A 23,989-nucleotide genomic window follows, 5' to 3' on the forward strand; every position below is an offset into this window, starting at 1 on the left:
CTTTTTGCTACTGTATAGTAGGATGTTCCATTCACTATTCGTAAAGAATGTGACAAAATAATATTGAACTGTAACATTGTGTCCTAACTTTGAACTTTTATGGCTGGTGCTGTTGTGTTGTTCATTTTGGTTATTTTTCTCTCTACTAACTTTGCTTGCATTTCAATGTGACATATGGCTTCAGTATGTACAGTATGTATTTGAATCAGTCATATGAAGCTGCTCTTCAGTAGAGTATATGAGGTGTGAATAGAGGTGCTTTAATGTGATATTTGAGGATGGCTGTTGTAGCATGTATTGATAAGATCAGGAATAAATAAATAAATATATATATATATATAAACTTACCGGTAATTATACCAGTCTTTCTACAGTATCGATTCAGGATGATTGCCATGAAAAAAACCCAGGCACTTTTGCCAAAAAATCAAATCAAATCACTTTTATTGTCACACAACCATATACACAAGTGCAACAGTGGGTGAAAGTCTTGGGTGCAGTTCCGAGCAACATAGCAGTCGTGACAGTGATGAGACATATACCAGTTTACAATAACATCAGATTTACAAACATAATTTACATATCTAATATACACATAATTAAACAACACAATAATAATATACAATGTACAGTATACAGTACACACAATATAGAATACACATACAATAAAAATAGTGTGTAATGTATATATAAACTGTATTGACATTCAGGCTGTCGGTTGATAGTCAGTTGCCAGTGTGTTGTTAAGAGAGAATATAAGAGAATATATATATATATATATATATATATATAAAAGAGAATATAAATCCAGCATTGCTGGTCACCAGCTTATGTTGTGTTTTGTGTGCTGGTACCCTAGCATGGAATGTTGGTGTACTGTGACCTTACCTGAAAGACCATGCTGGGCAACCAACTTCACCAGCTGGGTTTTGCTGGTGAAAAGCATTTGATCCTATTAATAAAAAAGTCCACTGGAAAACGGCAGAAGATTTTGCCCAAATTGTAATTACAACATGTCCACTGATTTTATGGCATGTATACATATACATATCAAAGGCTGATATCTGTAAAAATGTGTCTAATGAACTCTGTCTGCCAAATAAACAAATAAATAAATGAACATTTTAACATGTACATATTTAAATAAATAAAATACAGTTGAAGTCAGAAGTTTACATACACCTTAGCCAAATACATTTAAACTCAGTTTTTCACAAGTCCTGACATTTAATCGTAGAAAACATTGCCTGTCTTAGGTCAGTTAGGATCACTACTATATTTTAAGTATGTGAAATATCAGGATAATAGTAGAGAGAGTGATGTATTTCAGCTTTTATTTCTTTCATCATATTCCCAGTGGGTAAGAAGTTAACATACAGCATAGCATTGCCTTTAAATAGTTTAACTTGGGTCAAATGTTTTGGGTAGCCTTCTACAAGCTTCTCACAATAAGTTGCAGGAATTTTGGCCCATTCCTCCTGACAGAACTGGTGTAACTGAGTCAGGTTTGTAGGCCTCCTTGCTCGCACACACTTGTTCAGTTCTGCCCACAAATTTTCTGTCAGATTGAGGTCAGGGCTTTGTGATGGCCACTCCAATACCTTGGCTTTGTTGTCCTTAAGCCATTTTGCCACAACTTTGGAGGTATGCTTGGTGTCACTGCCCATTCGGAAGACCCATTTGCGACCAAGCTTTAACTTCCTGGCTGATGTCTTGAGATGTTGCTTAAATATATCCACATATTTTTCCTTACTCATTATGCCATCTATTTTGTAAAGTGCACCAGTTCCTCCTACAGCAAAGCACCCCCACAACATGATGCTGCCACCCACATGCTTCATGGTTGGGATTGTGATCTTTGGCTTGCAAGCCTCACCCTTTTTCCTCCAAACATAACGATGGTCATTATGGCCAAAAAGTAAAATTTTTGTTTCATCAGACCAGAGGAAATTTCTCCAAAAACTAAGATCTTTGTCCCCATGTGCACTTGCAAACTGTAGTCTGGCTTTTTTAAGGCGGTTTTAGAGTACTGGCTTCTTCCTTGCCGAGCAGCCTTTCAGGTTATGTCGATATAGGACTCATTTTACTGTGGATATACATATATACATGTCTAACTGTTTCCTCCAGCATCTTCACAAGATCCTTTGCAGTTGTTCTGGGATTGATTTGCACTTTTCGCACCAAACTGCGTTCATCTCTAGGAGACAGAATGTGTCACCTTCCTGAGTGGTATGATGGCTGCGTGGTCCCATGGTGTTATACTTGCGTACTGTTGATTGTACAGATGAACGTGGTACCTTCAGATGTTTGTAAATTGCTCCCAAGGATGAACCAGTCTTATGAAGTTCCACAATTTTTTTTTATTTCTTTTGATTTTCCCATGATGTCAAGCAAAGAGGCACTGAGATTGAAGGTAGGCCTTAAAATACATCCACAGGTACACCTCAAATTGACTCCAATTAGCCTATCAGAAGCTAATTGGCTAATTGCCTAAAGGCTTGACATAATTTTCTGGAATTTTCCAAGCTGCTTAAAGGCACAGTTAACGTACATTAATGTAAAGTTAATGTAAACTTCAGACCCTCTGGAATTGTGATATTGTCATGTTCTGTCTCCCTCACGTTTACCTTGGACTCTTATTTTGAAGTTTCCTCCCGGACTACATCTCCCACAGTGCACTACCCTCATCACTACCAGGTTTTCCTCATCATCCTCACCTCTCTTCCATCCCCTCATTAGTTTTGTGTGTATAAATACCCTCCAGTTTTGATCATTGTTTGTTCAGTTCTCGTCTATGTAAGACTTGTGATAGTTTCTTTATTTAGTTTATGGCACTCCACGTTGTTCTATATCTCCTTCATTTTCTTCATTAAAGCCTGCAAATAGATCCATCACCTCTCGCCTCTCCTTCTTCATCTTCACTGCCACAACCTGTGACAGAAGAACTGACCAAAAAGATGGATCTACCAGCAGTTCGCCTCCTCCTCACACAGGAGGATCTTTCCTTCGAGGACCATACTTGTGAGTTTTTAGATCTGGCTCACCTAACCCACTACACAGATGATTGCCTATGCATTTTTTACTATGTCGGACTCAACATCGTGACTAAGGACAAGTTGTCTGGGGAGGGTCCTCGAGGGAACTTTGCCAAATATGTGGAGTGGGTGCTGGTAAGCTGTGACTCACCATTCACCGTCTGCCCTGCTGAGGACAACGCCAGCCCCACTCCAGACCCAGAGCCCAGCCAGCCATCAGCCTTGCCTGCAACGGACCAACAGCCAGAGCCCACCGCAGACTCAGAGCACGAGCCCATCAAGGAGTCTGACCAGGTGCGAGAGCCGGCACCAATGTCCATCCCAGAAGGCATATTAGTGGAGTTCGAGGGCATTGAGTGGAGCCCCGCCCATACTCCCGCCACTGAGGGTGAACTGAGCCCAGTCCCTACTAAAATAGTTGATGTTTTTGAGCTGGATAATTGGTGTCTGGGTTCGGAACGTGACTCACGGCCGCGCCCCGCCCCGGTGCCCTTCTTCCCGGAAGTGCACGAGGAGCTCACAAAGTCGTGGAAGGCACCTTTTTCTGCCCGTACACGCTTCGCCGGCTCATCCACCCTTACTACCCTCGACGGCAGAGCAGCTAAGGGATACGTCGAGCTTCCCCAGGTAGAGCATGCCATAGCGGTGCATTTATGCCCGCAGGGCACAGCTACCTGGAGGAACCGACCAAGGCTCCCTTCCAAGGCGTGTACGTTTCCTTCGTCACTTGTGGCGAAGGCTTACAACACCGCGGATCAGGCCGCCTCTGCCCTGCACGCCATGGCCATCCTGAGGGGCCACCAGGCCAAGGCGCTTAAAGATCTGCATGAGGGTAGGACCAACCCAGGGCTTATGCAGGAACTGCGTACCGTGACCGACCTCGCTCTATAGGCGATGAAAGTCACGGCGCACGCCCTGGGCCGGACGATGTCCACCTTGGTGGTCCAAGAGCGACACCTGTGGCTCAACCTTGCGGAGATGCATGATGCCGAGAAGGTTTGCTTTCTCGATACGGCCATCTCCCAAGGGGGGCTTTTTGGCGACACTGTCGAGGACTTCGCCCATCAGTTCTCGATGGTGAAGAAGCAGACGGAGGCCATCAAACATATCTTGCCACGGTGCGACTCGGCCGCCTACAGGCCTCCGAAGTCCTGTGCCCCATCTGCCTCTTGCCAGGGCCGTCCTCCTGTGGTGTCGGCCCCGGCTCCCCCACCATCGGAGCCCGTACACTGGCCTCTGAGAAGATCCTCCCGCAGGAAGGCGGCACCGCCTGCCCGTCAGCCGGCCGCCAAGAACCCCGGACGGGCTTCGAAGCGGTCCTGAGACTGGCGACCCAGGGATGAGGCAACTCTCGTTGACTGGCCTGACCCATGGGGTGCGCAAGGCCCCCACTCCTGCCCCTGGGCCAGCACGAGGTGAGTACCCTCGTAACATCGCTGGGTGCCTTCTGGGCCCTGGCAACTAAATTGTCAATAAAATAGCATTTTCCTCATTCCCTGGGTCATTCTCCAATGCTCAGCTCCTCTGGCCTCGTGCTCGCTATGGCCAGGCACTGAAAGTCTTTCCGGTCAACGAGCGGGACACGAGTATCTCGCGTTCCCTTGTTTTCCTTCGAAAGAAAGCTGGCAAACAGGTAAGTACGGTGGTTCTTGGGGCCGCTCGTCCGCCCCAGCCGCCGGCCACCGTTGCAGGCTCGCTGGGCAGCACGCCTCCCCCGGACGATCTTTCCGGTGGGGCGTCTGCTCTGCCTCACCACGAATCACCCACCCCGGGCGTGATAAATCCAATCGTCCCGTTGGTGCCATTAGCGCAGAGGCTGGAAGCCTGGTTAGCGCTTTCCAGCACGTCACGATGGCTCATCAGGATGATCTGGCTTGGCTACATGATCCAGTTCGCCAAACGACAGCTCAGGTTTAGTGGTGTCCTCTCCACCGCGGTGAGGCGAGGATGCCTCAGTCCTTTGGGCAGAGTTCGCCACCCTTCTGGCGAAGGGAGCGATAAAACCCGTCCCCTAGCCGAGTCGCACAAGGGCTTTATTTTATCATGCCCAAGAGAGGGGGGTTGCGCCCAATCCTGGATCTGCGTGCCTGAACAGAGCCTTACACAGGCTTCCGTTCAAGATGTTGATGCAGAAGCACATCCTAACGTCTGTATGACATCAGGATTGGTTCGCGGCCATCGACCTGAAGGACGCGTACTTTCACGTATCGATCCTTCCTTGACACAGATCCTTTCTTCGGTTTGCCTTCGAGGGACGAGCATACCAGTACAAGGTCCTTCCTTTCGGTCTGTCCCTATATCCTCCTCGTAAGCTCACGTCGCAACTCGCCCACTGCTGCCTCCTTTGGACGTTGAAGTCTCTGAGAGCCACTCACCTCCCAGGCATCCTCAACCGTGCAGCGGATGCGTTCTCATGGCAGGTAACGCTCTGCGGATAATGGAGACTCCACCCCCACACAGTCCAGCTAATTTGGGAGAGATTCGGGGAGGCGCAGGTGGACCTGTTTGCCTCCCGAGAGTCCTCTCACTGCCCCCTTTGGTACTCCCTGTCCAAGGCTCCCCTCAGCATGGATGCCTTGGTGCACAGCTGGCCTCTGGGGCTGCTCAAGTACGCGTTTCCCCCAGTGAGCCTCGTTGCACGGACATTGTGCAAAGTCAGGGAGGACAGGCAACAAGTCCTGATGGTTGCACCGTACTGGCCCAACCGGACTTGGTTCTCAGACCTGATGCTCCTGGCAGTAGGCCTTCTCACTCAGGGGCAGGGCACGCTCCGGCACCCGCGGCCAGACCTCTGGAATCTCCACATCTGTCTCCTGGATGGGATGCGGAGGACCTAGCAGGCCTTCCACCAGCGGTGGTAGACACGATCACTCAGGCCAGAGCCCCCTCCACGAGGCGGCTGTACACTCTGAAGTGGCGTCTCTTCGCAAATTGGTGTTCTTCCCGTGGGGAAGATCCACAGAGATGTGCAGTCGGGTCTGTTTTGTCCTTCCTAAAGGAGGGGCTGGAGAGATGGCTCTCTCCCTCTACCCTGAAGGTGTACGTGGCTGCTATAGCAGCATATCATGATACACTGGATGGGAGACCCTCACGGCAGCACGACCTGATCACCAGGTTCCTCAAAGGTGCGAGGAGATTGAATCCCCCTAGACCGCTCCTGATTCCCCCTTGGGATCTCTCTGTGGTCCTACCTGCCTTACAGAGAGCCCCCTTTGAGCCCCTGGAGCAGGCCGAGCTCAGCACTTTGTCGCTGAAGACGGTCCTCCTGGTGGCGCTCACTTCTATCAAGAGGGTTGGGGACCTGCAGGTGCTCTCTGTCACCAGCGAATGCCTGGAGTTCAGGCCGGCACACTCTCACATGATCCTGAGACCCCGGCCCGTTTACATGCCCAAAGTTCCCACCACTCCCTTCCGGGATCAAGTGGTGAAACTGCAAGCGCTCCCTTCAGAGGAGGAAGACCCGGCCTTGTCATTGCTGTGTCCAGTTTGCACCCTGCGCATCTATCTGGACCGTACGCCGAGCTTTAGGTGCTCGGAGCAGCTCTTTGTCTGCTGTGGAGGGCAGCAGAAGGGTAAAGCTGTCTCCAAACAAAGGTTGTCCTGTTGGATTGTGGATGCCATTTCTCTGGCTTATCAATCACAAGACCTGCCGCACCCTTTGGGAGTCTGGGTGCACTCCACCAGAGGTGTTGCGTCCTCCTGGGCACTGGCCAGGGGTGCCTCTTTAGCAGACATATGCAGAGCAGCGGGTTGGGCTACATCCAATACCTTTGCGAGGTTATACAACCTGCGCATAGAACCGGTATCGAACCGAGTGTTACGGGGTGACAACAGGTAGGCCGGGCAGCCGGTCGGGTGTATCACTTGCATTGTGCCTTTCCCCTTTTTAAGGTGATAATGTGCGCTATCTTGTCCACAACAGTTCCCCGCAACTGGTGAACACTGGGCGCCTCTTTAATCCTTTAAGCACTATTCGGTGGCGAACTCGGTGGAGGAGTAATGCCGCCAGGCCCAGTTCTCGTGGTATGCCCCTTTTCAGGTGAGCCCGTGTACTTGGGCTCAGTGCTCCATACGTGGTGATTCCCCCCATTTCCAATGTTCGGTTTCCCGAGCTCTGCTCTGCCTCGGCCACTGTTGCTGTGTACCCTCTCCATAGATAGGGTCCTCCCCAGTGGCATCATTCCATATGTGAACTTCCCCGTCGGTAAATCCATGTGAGGTATTCTCCACATGTTAACCTCCCTCTGGTAGGATGCGGTGTCCGTAGTGGTCTCCCTCCTGGAGAGGGAAGAGCACTTCCCCAGCACTATTCTAGCAGGTGCTTGGTGGGAAATTTCTCAATACAAAAATCAGGAAAGGCCACCGCCTGTAGCCTCCTCGGGTAAGTGCCTCCTCCCACCCTTATCGGGACCAGGGAGACGCCTTACCTAACTTGCTAGAAGGTCACGACGTGGTCGAGCACTCGCTGCAAGGCACACAGCATCCTGCCCGTGTCCACTCCTCCGTACCTCGTGACACAGTCCAGCGCCTGCGGCATTTCGTATAGGAACCCCTAGTGTCACTACATCGACACAACTTCGAGTGAGTGACAGACAGGGAACGTCTTGGTTACTGATGCAACTTCTGTTCCCTGATGGAGGGAACGAGACATTGTGTCCCTCCTGCCGTGGCGCTGAACCGACCGCTGACATGGCCGGGACTCTCTTGGCTCCTCAGCACAACTCTGTGGTGCACGCCATCTCCTTTTTTACCCGTATGTCCGGGGTGGAGAGTGGCATGCAAATTCCACATGCCAATATTCATTGGCCTTTTCTGAATAAAGCAAAGGTGTTTGGGGCTCTCAAGAGCGAATCCCTAGTGTCACTACATCGACACAACATCTCCTTCCCTCCATCAGGGAACAGAGGTTACATCAGTAACCAAGACATTTTGACATCACTACAAAATTATAAAAACATTCTGGGCTTCACTAAAAACATTCTGGGCTTAAGCCCCGGTAGCCCACCCCAAGTGCTGCACATTCAAAGATGCAAAACATTTTTACCAATCGGATAATTACAATTTCATAATAACAATAATTCTGACATAATGTGAACGCACTATCAATCCACACCTTGCATGCAGTCAGCCAATCAGAACAAATAATTAAGCAATGGTGTGTAATTTTATTTCACACAGTACATAGTTTTTAACTGTCAAAACACAAAATCCTAGTACAAAAATTTAGGAAGTGAGAATAGTCTTTCTGATATATAGAAAAAAATGCTAATACAATTGTATTTGTTCATGGTGATGACATGCTGCACTCTCCAGGTATTTCTACATGTCTAAACTATAAACTCATTAATAAACCTCACTAAAGTAACCAAAATTCCCAGAATGCCCAACTCCATTCATCCATGTTCCCATCAGCTGTCATTACTGTGTTACAGTGAGATAGAGAGCAGACTCTGAGTTTAAGCAAAGCAGATGTTATTTGCACTAATGGATCTCTCAGGAGCCATGCACAGCTATTTCTGGATATTCTCCCTCCCAAATAACACGTACAAGTGAGAGTGATGTCTCGCAGGTTAATAAACCTCTTTATCTAGTTTTCCTGAGAATTTTTTTTTTTTTTTTTTTGTGTAATTTGACAATGACTTTAAAATGCAAGAATCTGGATTTTTTTAATTATATTTTACATTATGTAATTATGTGAACTATGTGATGCCATAGAAAAAAATGCTGGTGCTTGAGACTTAAATAATAAACTATATACAGTATAGATTTATTTATCCATCTGTTTGTCAAAGGCTTAGTTCACACAAAAATTGAAAATGTATATGATGTTAGGAAGAATGTTAGGGGCTGACAGCTTCAGAGGCTACATTCTGCCTAACAACATCATCTTTGTGCTCTACTGAAGGAAGAAAGTCTTACAGGTTCGAAACAAAATGAGGGTGAGTTAATGATGACAGAATTTTCTTTTTTGGGTGAACTGTCTCTTTAATTTATCTATTTTGTTATGGAGAGCTTTCAAACAGCTTTCCTTAACAGACTTAAAAAACTTGGAGTGGGTCTGCAAGTGGTCACCTTGACAACAGTTACCATTCCACTGATGACTGGCTTGTTTAGTTGCTAGGCAACCACTGATGGAGCTAGTGGCCCGAACCATAAACCTCTTTAAACTGTTTCCCGCTTAGTCTCAATCTCTCTCTCTCTCTCTCTCTCTCTCTCTCTCGCTCTCAGATTGCTGTTCAGTTCTAAAAATCGATCAAACAGTTCAGCAACCTCTGTCCATGTGTTTCTGCGTCAGATTCCCCAGGGAAGAAAGAGCTAGCTGCCATGTTTAGAGAATGAAATGTGGACACGTGTAACTCATTGACACACTCACGCCTGTATCAGGGGTCTGCAAGTGTTTGCACCAGAATTAATCTGTCTGTCTGTTAGTTTTTGTATACTACGTTATAACATGTATTATCGACCTTGCTGAAAAGACCAGCATGCACGGTCATCAGCATATGTTGTTTTTGAGATGCTTGTCCCTTGCATGGGATGCTGTTTTATGCTTAAAGATGAAGTGAAACAACTAGCCAGACACAGCAACACTGACTCATCCAGTAGTGTGAGTTTCTGGCAGGAGTGTTTAGTAAATCTGTGTCAAAACAGTAATAGAGCGCAGCAGTGCTTGCCCACTTTTTCAGCCGTCTTGGTTCCGGAAGTATTTTTCCTATAATTTTTTTCAAGTGATTTAATAAAAAAATTTGTGATTTCATAAAATCTGTGACAAAAGAGTTCTAAGTCATGAACCAAACCAACCAGCTCTGAAGAGAATCACAACATTACAAACTTTGATTTGAAGCTAAAATGTATTTGAAAATCGGACAAAAAGACAATGGTACAAAACTGTGTGCGTACTTAACATGTTTAAAGAGGGAATGAGCTACAATACCATAAAAAATTGCAAATGACATAATCAAATTAAAATCAATGGAAAAATATAAAACTATTGATTTAAAGTTGTCCATTATAAGTATAAAACCAGTATATTTAAAGTGTATTGCATAACATTCAGATATATTTCTAATCAGTGAATTGGTGGGTTTTTGTAAAATGTGAGCCAAAATCATCACAATTAAAAGAACCAAAGACTTAAACTACTTCAGTCTGTGTGCATTGAATTTATTTAATACACGAGTTTCACAATTTGAGTTGAATTACTGAAATAAATGAACTTTTCCACGACATTCTAATTTATTGAGATGCACCTGTATATATTGTTTTTTTTTTTCATAAAAAAACAAAATACTGTATATAATATAGTAAACGTGAACAAATGGGTTATGTCTGCTGTACTTTATTTGTTTGTTTTTTTTTTTCTTTTTTCTTTTCATTTTTATAGCTGTAAAAAACAAATAAACAAATAATATCAGCAGTCCGGTTTGCCTAAATGCACTGTTTGACTTCTCATACATTGTGTGTGTGTGTGTGTGTGTGTGTGTGTGTGTGTGTGTGTGTGGTGGGTGGGTTTGGATGGTTTACGAGGACATTTTTTTAGGTGACAAACTGGTAATTACAAGGGTATTATGCTATAAATGTGGTTTTTGAGGACATTTCTAGTGTCCCCATAATTCATACTAAACGATGTTTTTTTGAAAATGTAAAAATGCAGAAAGTTTTTTGTGAGGGTTAGGTTGAGGGGTAGGTTAGGGGATAGAATCTATAGTTCGTACACAAACCATTATGTCTATGGAGAGTCCTCATAAGGATAGCCGCACCAAAGTGTGTGTGTGTGTTTTTGTGTGTGTGTGTGTGTGTGTGTGTGTGTGACAAGCACTAATGTAAACAGACTTGGCTGCGTGCATCGGATAATCATGCTCGATCAGCATGTTTTCACTGTGAGTATACGAGTTTTAAACTGTTGTCGTGGTGCTTTTGTGATACTTTGGCTCTCTGATTCAGAAAACAAACATATTATATGCCTGAAAAGACTGTTTGAGTTGCTGTTTGTGTGAATGAAAACCGCATCTGCACTTAATAAGTAGACGTGGCTGTGTGCATGGGATGATCGCATTTAGATATGATGGCTGTCCATACACAAGCTGTGAACTGTTATCGTGGTACTTTGGTGACAATTAGGCTGTTTGTTACATAAAATAAACATATTATGTGCTTGAAAAGACTCTTTGAGTAGCTGTTTGTTTGACGAATGACAACCGCTACTAATGTAAACAAATGGCAGCACCCATTGGAGGAAATCGCATTTGATGTATTGACTCTGCGTATAAGAGCTGTAAACTTATTATCGTGGTACTTTGGTGATGAGTTGGATGTATGTGTATAAAATAAACTTATTCTGTGGTTTAAAAGACTGTATGAGTAACTGTTTGAGGGAATATAAATTGCAGGTGCTTGACCAGCGCAGCCTGTGTTGGCGCAAAAGCCGATTTGAATCTGGCAGCTTGTTAAATGGTTGTTGCAGAAACACATATGTGTGACGCTACTCTGCGGGGCCCAGATATTAACCATCACATATGTGTGACAGTACGTAGGAAATGTTTAAAAGTTTATAAGTTAATAATCAAATTCACCATGGAAAAATTTATGGGTTTTTTATCTCTGAAACCAGACTGTTGCACTATTTTATTTTTGCAATTTCTTTTGCTGCTGCTAGTGGTTCAGAACACTCTACAATCACCAGCAAAACCATCTTGGTCAACCAGACAAGTTTTTTCTAGTGAACAGCATGGCTATACTGGTGTGACCAGTTACAGCTAGACCAGTACCAAACCAGCATTGACCTGCAAAACCAGTCTATATGCAGCTCTTTCTCGATTCACTAGATGCAAATACATTTATCCAAATACTAATTTGCATGTTCACAACTCATAAAAGCTAATTAGTCACTTTGTGAGAGTATATATTTCTTAACACTGTCTGTCAATCAAAGATCAGAGATGCTTAAATGATATCTAAATTTCTAGCATCTGTGATCTGTAAAATGTTCATTAGAAAAGTATGTATTATTGAATTTTGTTCAAATTGACCACCAGATTTTTTTTTTACACACACTAAAACTAAAGTTTAAAAAAACCCTTCCTCCAAAACATCCCAGTGTCTAAAAGGGCAAGAGCTTTTAAAGCTTCTTCATCTAATCCACGTCAACACACATGCGCAGGGCACACTCTTGCCATTAATGTGTTTCCAAGCTCCCTCACATGACGGCTAACCTCTTTTGCTCTGGAAAAACTATGTATGCACTATTCCAATTCATGGCACACTCTTCAAAGCTTTCTCATGTGGTCATCTCTACCTTTCCATCTACTTATCACTCATAGATTGTCCAGTGTCCCTTTCCTGTTGCTCTTTGGACTTAATCTTGTAATTCTTTTAATAAACCATAAATACAGTATATTTGCCCCCTGGAATTGATTTTCAGGAGAATTTCTTCTCTGATGATGTCATTTTGTCCCACATACTTCAGTTTAATCAATTATTTTTTCAGTATGAACAGTAGTGCCTGTTACCTATAAAATCAAATCAATATCAAAGTCAAAAGCTGTAAATAAGACACAAGATATTATAATACAATAAATGCTAGAAGACATTTTTAATAATTGGCTGTTCCCTATGGTAGATTATACAGCTCTCTACTCTCTACTGTCACAATCAAGATGTTTAAAGACTTAGGAGTGACTAAATTCAGTCTTTTTGGAAATGTGTTTTTTTTTTTTTTTTTTTCATGAAATCAGCAACATATTCAACAACACTCGGCTCTGACAGAGTGAATAGAGATATCTGACAGCTACAGGTCATTACGATGTCCACAGAGGCACTAACCTATAACTAGATATGAGTAGCAGAGAAATTACCTAAGGTAAATTTCCCCATATTTTAAATATCTTGGGCATTGTTTGTCAATTTAGGTGGCATTGTTCCCAGAGTCTTGGTTAATATCTGACCCTTTTACCTGGTTATATCTACATTCATCAAACACTGCTTTATGACAAGCTGCTACCTGCTTTGCTTGATGAAGGGAAAAAACAGCTGTTAAGTATGTTTATTTTCTTATGGTTAATTAATGCTTCTTTTATTTTTAAACATAATTACACCTGTGATGTTCGGGTCAAAAATGACCCATATAGAGTTCAATAGATTTTTAGTAGATTTACAGCACACTTGTCTATTAATTATATGAACATGAAAATTGGCATAGGCTTACATTCATGTTTTAACACTGAATAAAGGCTGCTATACTAGCATTTTAACTGGAAATAGTTCCAAAGAGGAAAAGAGGAAATTTGTTAGTTATGGTACTACACATGTACAGTTGTGCTCAAACGTTTGCATACCCTGGCAGAAATTGTGAAATTTTGGCATTGATTTTGAAAATATGACTGATCATGCAAAAAAAACTGTACTACACATGTACAATTGTGCTGAAAAGTTTGCATACCCTGGCAGAAATTGTGAAATTTTGGCATTGATTTTGAAAATATGACTGATCATGCAATAAAACTGTCTTTTATATAAGGATAGTGATCATATGACGCCATTTATTATCACATAGTTGTTTGGCTCCTTTTTAAATCATAATGATAACAGAAATCACCCAGATGGCCCTGATCAAAAGTTTACATACCCTTGAATGTTTGGCCTTGTTACAGACACACAAGGTGACACACACAGGTTTAAATGGCAATTAAAATTAATTATCCACACCTGTGGCTTTTTAAATTGCAATTAGTGTCTGTGTATAAATAGTCAATGAGTTTGTTAGCTCTCACGTGGATGCACTGAGCAGGATAGGTACTGAGCCATGAGGAGCAGACAAGAACTGTCAAAAGACCTGTGTAACAAGGTAATGGAACTTTATAAAGATGGAAAAGGATATAAAAATATATCCAAAGCCTTGAAAATGCCAGTCAGTACTGTTCAATCACTTATTAAGAAGTGGAAAATTCGGGGATCTCTTGATACCAAGCCAAAGTCAGGTAGACCAAGAAAGATTTCAGCCACAACTGCCAGAAGAATTGTTTGGGATACAAAGAAAAACCCACAGGTAACCTCAGGAGAAATACAGGCTGCTCTGGAAAAAGATGGTGTGGTTGTTTCAAGGAGCACAATACGACGATACTTGAACAAAAATGAGCTGCATGGTCGAGTTGCCAGAAAGAAGCCTTTACTGCGCCAATGCCACAAAAATGCCCGGTTACAATATGCCTGACAATACCTTGACATGTCTCACAGCTTCCGGCACACTGTAATTTGGAGTGACGAGACCAAAATAGAGCTTTATGGTCACAACCATAAGTGCTATGTTTGGAGAGGGGTCAACAAGGCCTATAGTGAAAAGAACACCATCCCCACTGTGAAGCATGGTGGTGGCTCACTGATGTTTGGGGGGGTGTGAACTCTAAAGGCACGGGGAATCTTGTGAAAATTGATGGCAAGATGAATGCAGCATGTTATCAGAAAATACTGGCAGACAATTTGCATTCTTCTGCACGAAAGCTGCGCATGGGATGCTCTTGGACTTTCCAGCACGACAATGACCCTAAGCACAAGGCCAAGTTGACCCTCCAGTGGTTACAGCAGAAAAAGGTGAAGGTTCTGGAGTGGCCATCACAGTCTCCTGACCTTAATATCATCAAGCCACTCTGGGGAGATCTCAAACGTGTGGTTCATGCAAGACGACCAAAGACTTTGCATGACCTGGAGGCATTTTGCCAAGACGAATGGGCAGCTATACCACCTGCAAGAATTAGGGGCCTCAGACAACTATTACAAAAAACTGCACGCTGTCATTGATGCTAAAGGGGGCAATACACAGTATTAAGAACTAAGGGTATGCAGACTTTTGAACAGGGGTCATTTCATTTTTTTCTTTGTTGCCATGTTTTGTTTTATGATTGTGCCATTCTGTTATAACCTACAGTTGAATATGAATCCCATAAGAAATAAAAGAAATGTGTTTTACCTGCTCACTCATGTTTTCTTTAAAAATGGTACATATATTACCAATTCTCCAAGGGTATGCAAACTTTTGAGCACAACTGTCCATAGATATACAGTCAATCTTTAGCTTTACTGTGAGGATTTACACTTCTTAAAATACTCATAGATACTCATATTACTTACAAATGTAGTTAGTCTGAAAAAAACAAAATCATTGTTTATATTCTGCAACATTACAACCATAGGAAGATTGAACAATTTTCTAAAAACTTTACATCATCAACATGATAAATACTTTGCTGAAACCCTATTGTATGCAAGGTATTATATATTTACTGCCTCCTGGTGAAAGTTTCTGTACTTCTGGAAGTAGAAGACGTTGTAATAAATGTTCGCCTTCATATTTTTATGCACATGTATTTAGATTAAATCTTTACTGATTTTGATAAAGTAAAGGTAAGAGTAATGTTTATTATCTCTTTAAGAGAGAGAGAGAGAGAGAGAGAGAGAGAGAGAGAGAGAGAGATCGATCTTGTGACACTCTTCACTCAAGAGAAGCTTCACAGCTGCATTGAAAACCAGCATTATTGCTGAGTTGACCCGAACATAAAAGGTGTTGACAAATAATATAAAAACCTAAAACCTTTTTTAACATATGCATTTAGTCAATGTTGAAGATAACCCAAATGCATTTTTACCAAATTTTTTCACATAGCAGGCGTGCCATCATTCATCAGCTCATCTCGTATTCCACTCACATGAGACTCAATTCAGAAACATGGTGGGTTTCAAACATCTTGTGTTGAGGCCTGATAAATGCAGGAAATTAACAACCAAGAGTTCAGTGTTTAAAATGCCTTCAAATGTCTTTCTTAAAGGGGTAGATCACCAAAAAATTTAGTTTTTTCATCATTTACTGACCATCATATTGTGCCAAACCCTTATGAAAATCTTTCTTCTGCAGAACACAAAAGAGGAATTTTTAAGGATGTCCCTTTGCTGATTTCAGTACATTAGCAGTTGATGGTGACTCACTTATGAAAGGACCCGAAAGAATACAAAAAGTAGTCCATGCGACATGTGCATCATATTCCGATTCTTCTGAAGGCATACGATCACTTTGTGGGATGAACAGATCAAAATAGAAGTTATCTTATAGTGAAAATCTTCCACCATTGCTCTCGTTTGCACGTTCATGAGTGCATGAGAGACGCTCATTCATGTGTCCAGGCAAGAACCTCTGCATTTACACTTGGTCTTTTCGTGATCAGATAGCTATCTGATCAGTAAAAATTAATTAAGTGACCAAGTGTAAATACCCCCTCAGCTATAGCAAGGAATCAACCACAAAACGGTGCAAATGGACAGGTTTTCTTTTTGCACCTTTGTTAAGTCAGAACGACAGGCTAGAATAGTGTATTGTCATCAGATGTTCAGCATCATGGCAAGACGTCATGATGTGCATAAGCGCAGCACTAATTTCCAGCTTTCCATCATCTCTCCCCATAATCCCATTTAGGCATCATTCCAAAGCCTGATTCATTACTATAGCAACATGCCAGAAAAGGGCTACACTGCCTCACTTGCATATAGCAATGTAGACAGTCAGTCCTAAAGATCAGAATATTAAAACAAGTCAGAGTTGTCTGCAGTGTGTGTACTACTGCATTTACATGCATTAGTTGAAAGAAACTGTTCTGTTTCACATGAAATGTGAAATGAGAATAACTTTTATAGCCCACATTTAATGAAGGCTCATTCAAGGGGCCTGGGTAGCTAGGTAAAATACGCTGGCTACCACCCCTGGAGTTCGCTAGTTAGAATCCCAGGGCATGCTAAGTGACTCCAGCCAGGTCTCCTAAGCAACCAAATTGGCCTGGGTGCTTGGGAGGGTAGAGTCACATGGGGTAACCTCCTCGTGGTCGCTATAATGTGGTTCGTTCTCGGTGGGGCGCGTGGTGAGTTGAGCGTGGTTGCCGCGGTGGATGGCATGAAGCCTCCACATGCGCTATGTCTCTGTGGCAATGCGCTCAACAAGCCATGTGATAAGATGCACGGGTTGACGGTCTCAGACGCGGAGGCAACTGGGATTCGTCCTCCGCCACCCAGACTGAGGTGAATCACTACGCGACCACGAGGACTTAAAAAAAGCACATTGGGAATTGGGCATTCCAAATTGGGAAAAAAAAAAATTAAAGGCTTATTCAGACACTTGTGTTTATATATCGTAATAGTAGTCAGGCAATCGTTACGGTGTATAATGTTTGTATGTCTGCCTAGCTGACTGGCTGTCAGATGTTGCAGACAAAATACTGAAAAAGTATTTTGCCAGAAACGTCTGAATGTCATTGCATTATATAACAAAATGTCAAACCAAGTGGCATCTGCAACATTTTCTCAGAACCAACTTCACTTTTTTAGCTATTTTTGAAATACTTTTAACTAATTAAGGTCATTTTCAGTATATGAATTAAGTTAGTTTCCTCAAGTTCACACTGGTGTCCTAACAAAGTAACCTCATGAACAGAGCACATTTTTCTCTGAGTTTGACAACCAGAAAGTGTCCATTGTTTCTGTCCATGTGTCAATTGTTTTATCATTTCAAAACAACCAAATGTCTTTGTAAAGACAGTCGATAAGGAGGACACAGGAGGCAGGTTGCTCCACTCACAGGTAAGGCTTTTAATGACCACACTGATCTCTTCAGCTCCACAATAATAAACTCTTAACTTCACAATAATAATCTCTTCAGCTTCACAATAATAAATTCTTAGCTTCACAATAATAGTCTCTTCAGCGTCACAATAATAATCAGCTTCACAATAATAACTTTCGGGACCCAGGCTCTCTCTCTCGTCTGCTGGTGGTGTGGCTCTTTTATGCCGCTCTCCCCGTGCTCACTGTAATTAGAGACAGGTGTTAGACATAATTTAGCTCAGGTGCAAGCGCCCTTACCGCTTTCTTTCTCTCCGGACGCTTGACCACGCCCCCGCTGCCACAGTCTTTATGTGAAATGTTAAGATTCAAATGATACTTGGTTTGGTATTATGTTATCTAATGCAATAATTACCACATACTTTGAAAAAACAATGATGTTAGGAAACTGAAAAAAGTGTTCTCAAATGAAAACATATTAGTGTGGGTGTGGCCAAGTTCATCAGACCTTGCACAACTAACTTTTTTTTTTTTTTTCATAAACCAGTTAGAATTGCATCTGTTTAACAGTAAATGTATTTAAGTGTCAGGTTTATGTGTTTTGTTCAAGTTTTGTGTTCATGTCTTTTATTGTGAAAATTTTGTTCCTCTTCCTGTTCATGTCATGTGGTTTCCTGGTTATGTGATGTCCTGTTTTCCCTGTTTGTTCATGTGTCTTGTTTTTATTAGTTTATTATCTTGTTAACTCATTATCAGTTTTGTCATGTCATTGGTTCATGTTTTAGTATCTAGTTATCTTGTTATTATTTCAGTCTCGTCATTGGTTGTTTGTCATGTGGTTACCCATGTTCTTGTATTTAAACCCTCATGTTTGCCATGGTCCTTTGTCAGGTATTGTTAATGTAATGTTGTTTGGTATTCAAGTCAAGTCTATGTTTTGTTATGTTTCACATTTGGATGCCACTGTAAATAAACTGCACTTGGGTTCTTCACATCATCGTCATCTTCATCTGCCTGTCATTGCCAGCTACGAAACAGAATACCTGACCTACTATGAACCCAGCAGTTCAGCTCCTACGCCTACATCAGGGGAATCATCCCCTGGAGGAATATGTAGAGGTCTTCTGTGCTCTGGCCTGCAGGGTTGACTTTAATGAGATTGCCCTCAAGGACTATTTCTGTTTTGGGCTGAATGAGCCAGTCTTCTCCCTGATGCCTGACGGTTGGAGTACCTACAGCCTGACTCAGTATATCGACCTTGCCCTACTGATAAGTGGTTCACCGTTCACTGTGGGGGAGGTGGATAACGAGCCAGCGTCCCACGTCACGGCCGCCGAGCCAGCGTCCCACGTCACGGCCGCCGAGCCAGCGTCCCACATCATGGTCAACAGCCACACCTCAACCTGCTCCATGCCATGTCACAGCCACGCCTCAACCTGCTCCATGCCATGTCATGCCTCGGCCTGCTCCATGTCATGTCACAGCCACGCCTCAGTCTGCCCCATGCCATGTCACAGCCATGCCTCAGTCTGCTCCATACCATGTCACAGACACACCACGGCCTGCTCCATGCCATGTCACAACCACGCCTGAGTTTGCTCCATGCCATGTCACAGCCATGCCTCGGCCTGCTCCATGCCATATCACATCCACACCTGAGTCAGCTCCATGCCATGTCACTGCCACGCCTGAGTCAGCTCCCTGCCATGTCACAACAACACCTGAGCCCATCGCAATAACGCCTCAGTCTGCTTCACGCCATGTCACAGCCGAACCTCAGTCTGCTCCATGCCATGTCACAAGCAAGCCTTTGCTCCATGGTTCAGGTCCACCTCTGTTCCAAGGTCCAGGCAAGCCTCTGTTCCAAGGTCCAGGCCCGCCTCCGCTCCACAGACCAGGACCACCTCATGCTCTACGCCCTGTCTCGCCAGGCCACGCCTCAAGGACCCCGCTACCCCCCAGCTCCCTATTGAACTTCATGTGTTTTTGTTTTTGGGTGTCAGGAGCCGCCCCTTGTGGGGGGGATATGTCACGTTTATGTGTTTTGTTCATGTTTTGTGTTCATATCTTTTATTGTGAAAGTTTAGTTCCTGTTCATGTCATGTGGTTTCCTGGTCATGTGATGTCCTGTTTTCCCTGTTTGTTCATGTGTCTTATTTTCATTGGTTTATTGTCTTGTTAACTCATTATCAGTCTTGTCATTGGTTCATGTTTTAGTATCTAGTTATCTTGTTATTAGTTCAGTCTCGTCATTGGTTGTTTGTCATGTGGTTACCCATGTCCTTGTATTTAAACCCTCATGTTTGCCATGTTCTTTTGTCAGGTATTGTTAATGTAACGTTGTTTTGTAGTCAAGTCTATGTTTTGTTATGTTTCACATTTGGATGCCACTGTAAATAAACTCCACTTGGGTTCTTCACATTATCATCGTCTTCATCTGCCTGTCATTGCCAGCTACTTTACAGTAAGTAATGGTGGCATGTATGGCTGTATTTATTTTGTCATTTTACTTGAACTATGAGCTGCCAGATGATCAGTAGAATAGTGGTGTGAGCGTCTGAGCGTTGTATGGGGGTAGCGTTCTGTGTCGAACATTACTGCACTACGTTGCCTATGATGATCTGCAACTGATTAGAGTGAAGGATGATACTTAATTTACTGAACTATAATGTTTTTAATGACTGGTAAAGTGAGGATTCAGAGTGAAATAACGTCATGGTTACTGGTGTAACCTCCGTTCCCTGATGGAGGGAACGAGACGTTGGTGTCGATGTAGTGACACTAGGGGTCACTCTTGGGAGCCCGAGACACCTCTGGTCTTTGATAAAAAGCCAATGAAAATTGGCGAGTGGTATTTGCATGCCACTCCCCCGAACATACGGGTATAAAAGGAGCTGGTATGCAACCACTCATTCAGGTTTTACGCTGAGGAGCCGATATAGGGCCGGCCATTTCAGCGGGTAGTTCAGCGTTGTGGCAGGAGGGACCAACGTCTCGTTCCCTCCATCAGGGAACGGAGGTTACACCAGTAAACATGACGTTCCCTATCTGTCACTCACTCGACGTTGGTGTCGATGTAGTGACACTAGGGGTCCCTATACAAAACGCCACAAGGCTGAACTGTGTTACGTGTGCCTCATAGCCAGCGCACCAGGTCGACACGTAACCTCCCCCAACACAGTTATGAGTGTCGAACGGCCCTACTTGGGGACAAGTCGACTACCCAAAGATAGAGACGGGCTTAACCCAGTCGTGGCCTCTTTTCCCCTTCTCTTTTTCCACTCCCTAAAAAAGAAGGGGGATTATCCGACTGGGCCGCCAGGTCTAGTCGGGGGGTGTCCCTCCCAAGGGGAGGACACCGCAGAGACCACACCTCGCCCCAAGAGGGGGGGATATTTAAGTGGAAGAATACATCACATGGTCTTTCCAACCATGTGGAGAGCCTTCAAGGTAGATCCTGCCCAATGGGGGAGGAGGTACTACAACATGGAGACTGGGGCAGAGGGGCTCTGCCCAAGGAAGACGCCGTTTGCCAGCAGGGAAACGAGCTAGAGGAAGATATAGATCGCATGGGGTTAGCCTTACAGGGAACCGCCACATGCGGAGCACCTACCCCAGCACCGGGCTCTTAGATAGCACGTGTACTGGGCCGGCAGTGAGTTTCTCCGAAGACTCGACTGCCACAGGGCTCGGAGGAAATCAACCAGGGAACAACTTTTGTGAACACTACTGGGAATTAGCAGCGCACGTCTTCAGCTCAAAAGGAGGTGGGAGGCGCTAAGTGCAAGCGATACACCCGGCCGGCTATCCCGGGCTTATCCGCTTGTGTTGCGTGCCACTACCTGGGACGAAACCGGTTCCACCCCGGAGGTTGTAGAACCTTGCAAAGGTGTTGGGTGTTGCCCAGCCCGCTGCTCTACAAATGTCTGTTAGAGAGGCACCTCTGGCCAGGGCCCAAGAAGCCGCTACACCCCTGGTAGAATGGGCCCGTAGCCCTACCGGGGGCGGCATGTCTTGGGCGAGATATGCCATAGATATGGCATCAACGAGCCAGTGGGCGATCCTCTGCTTGGAGACAGCGCTTCCTTTCCGCTGTGCACCGAAGCAGACAAAGAGCTGCTCAGAGAGTCTAAAGCTCTGCGTGCGATCCAAATAGATGCGTAAAGCGCGCACCGGACACAGCAACGCCAGGGTTGGGTCTGCCTCCTCCTGGGGCAGCACTTGCAGGTTCACCACCTGGTCCCTAAAAGGAGTGGTGGGAACCTTGGGCACATAGCCCGGTCGGGGTCTCAGGATCACGTGAGAATAACCCGGACCGAACTCTAGGCACGTTTCGCTGATAGAGAACGCTTGCAGGTCACCTACCCTCTTGATGGAAGTGAGCGCAGTCAGGAGGGCAGTCTTCAGGGAGAGTGCCTTCAGCTCGACTGACTGCAAAGGCTCAAAGGGGGCTCTCTGTAGGCCCTGAAGAACTACGGAGATGTCCCATGAGGGAACGAAGAGCGGTCTGGAGGGATTCAGCCTCCTAGCGCCTCTTAGGAACCTGATGATCAGATTGTGCTTCCCTAAGGACTTACCATCAACTGCGTCGTGGTGTGCTGCTATGGCAGCAACGTACACCTTCAAGGTGGAAGGGGACAGCCTCCCTTCCAACCTCTCCTGCAGGAAGGAAAGCACTGATCCGACTGCGCATCTCTGGGGGTCTTCGTGTCGAGAAGAACACCACTTAGCGAACAGAGACCACTTCAAGGCATACAGGCGCCTCGTAGAGGGGGCCCTAGCCTGAGTGATCGTGTCTACCACCGCGGGTGGTAGGCCACCTAGGTCTTCCGCGTCCCGTCCAGGGGCCAGACATGGAGATTCCAGAGGTCTGGGCGTGGGTGCCAGAGGGTGCCCCGTCCCTGAGAAAGAAGGTCCTTCCTCAGGGGAATTTGCCAGGGGGGAGCTGTCGCGAGGAGCGTGAGGTCCGAGAACCATGTCTGGGTGGGCCAGTAGGGCGCTACCAGGATGACCTGCTCCTCGTCCTCCCTGACTTTGCACAGTGTCTGTGCAAGTAGGCTCACTGGGGGAAATGCGTATTTGCGAATGCCAGGGGGCCAGCTGTGTGCCAATGCGTCTATGCCGAGAGGAGCCTCGGTGAGGGCGTACCAGAGCGGGCAGTGGGAGGATTCTTGGGAGGCGAACAGGTCCACCTGAGCCTGACCAAATCGACTCCAAATCAGCTGGACCACCTGGGGGTGGAGTCTCCACTCTCCCCTGCGGGGAACCTGCCGTGACAGCGTGTCCGCTGTAACGTTGAGGTTGCCCGGGATATGAGTGGCTCGCAGCGACTTGAGGTGCTGCTGACTCCGGAGGAGGAGACGGCGGGCGAGTTGTGACATACAGCGGGAGCGCAGACCGCCTTGGCGGTTGACATATTCTACCGCTGCCGTGCTGTCTGTCCAAACTAGCACGTGCTTGCCCTGGATCAACGGCCGGAACCTCCGCAGGGCGAGCAGAATTGCCAGTAACTCGAGGCAGTTGATGTGCCAATGCAGCCGCGGACCCGTCCAGAGGCCGGTGGCTGCGTGCCCGTTGCAAACAGCGCCCCAGCCCGTCTTGGAGGCGTCTGTCGTGACCACGATGCACCTGGAGACCAGTTCTAGAGGAACACCTGCTCGTAGAAATGAGAGGTCGGTCCAAGGGCTGAAAAGACGGTGACAGACCGGTGTAATGGCCACGCGGTGTGTCCCGTGGCGCCATGCCCGTCTCGGGACTCGAGTCTGGAGCCAGTGCTGAAGCGGCCTCATATGCATCAACCCGAGCGGGGTGGCCACCGCCGAGGATGCCATATGCCCCAGGAGCCTCTGAAAAAGTTTCAGTGGAACCGCTGTTTTCTGTTTGAACGCCTTCAAACAGGCCAGCACCGACTGGGCACGCTCGTTCGTAAGGCGCGCCGTCAGAGAGACTGAGTCCAACTCCAAACCGAGAAAAGAGATGCTCTGAACCGGGAGGAGCTTGCTCTTTTCCCAGTTGACCCGAAGCCCTAGTCGGCTGAGGTGCGAGAGCACCAGGTCCCTGTGTGCTCATAACACGTCTCGAGAGTGAGCTAAGATTAGCCAGTCGTCGAGATAATTGAGAATGCGAATGCCTACCTCCCTTAACGGGGCAAGGGCAGCCTCTGCAATCTTCGTAAAGACGCGAGGAGACAGGGACAGGCCGAAAGGGAGGACTTTGTACTGATACGCCTGACCCTCGAACGCGAACCGCAGGAAGGGTCTGTGTCGAGGAAGGATCGAGACGTGAAAGTACGCGTCCTTCAGGTCTACCGCCGCGAACCAATCCTGATGCCGGACGCTCGCTAAAATGCGTCTTTGCGTCAG

At 45.4% G+C, this 23,989-nt stretch overlaps 1 protein-coding gene across 2 annotated transcripts in view; it reads left to right on the plus strand.

Annotated features, from left to right (window-relative positions):
- Positions 1 to 23,989, plus strand: part of LOC127426636 (phosphatidylethanolamine N-methyltransferase-like) — a 121,853-nt gene that overhangs the window by 73,491 nt on the left and 24,373 nt on the right. The window lies entirely within an intron of this gene.

This window comes from Myxocyprinus asiaticus, chromosome 36 (genome assembly GCF_019703515.2).
Source record: "Myxocyprinus asiaticus isolate MX2 ecotype Aquarium Trade chromosome 36, UBuf_Myxa_2, whole genome shotgun sequence".
In the NCBI taxonomy this organism is placed as follows: Eukaryota; Metazoa; Chordata; class Actinopteri; order Cypriniformes; family Catostomidae; genus Myxocyprinus; species Myxocyprinus asiaticus.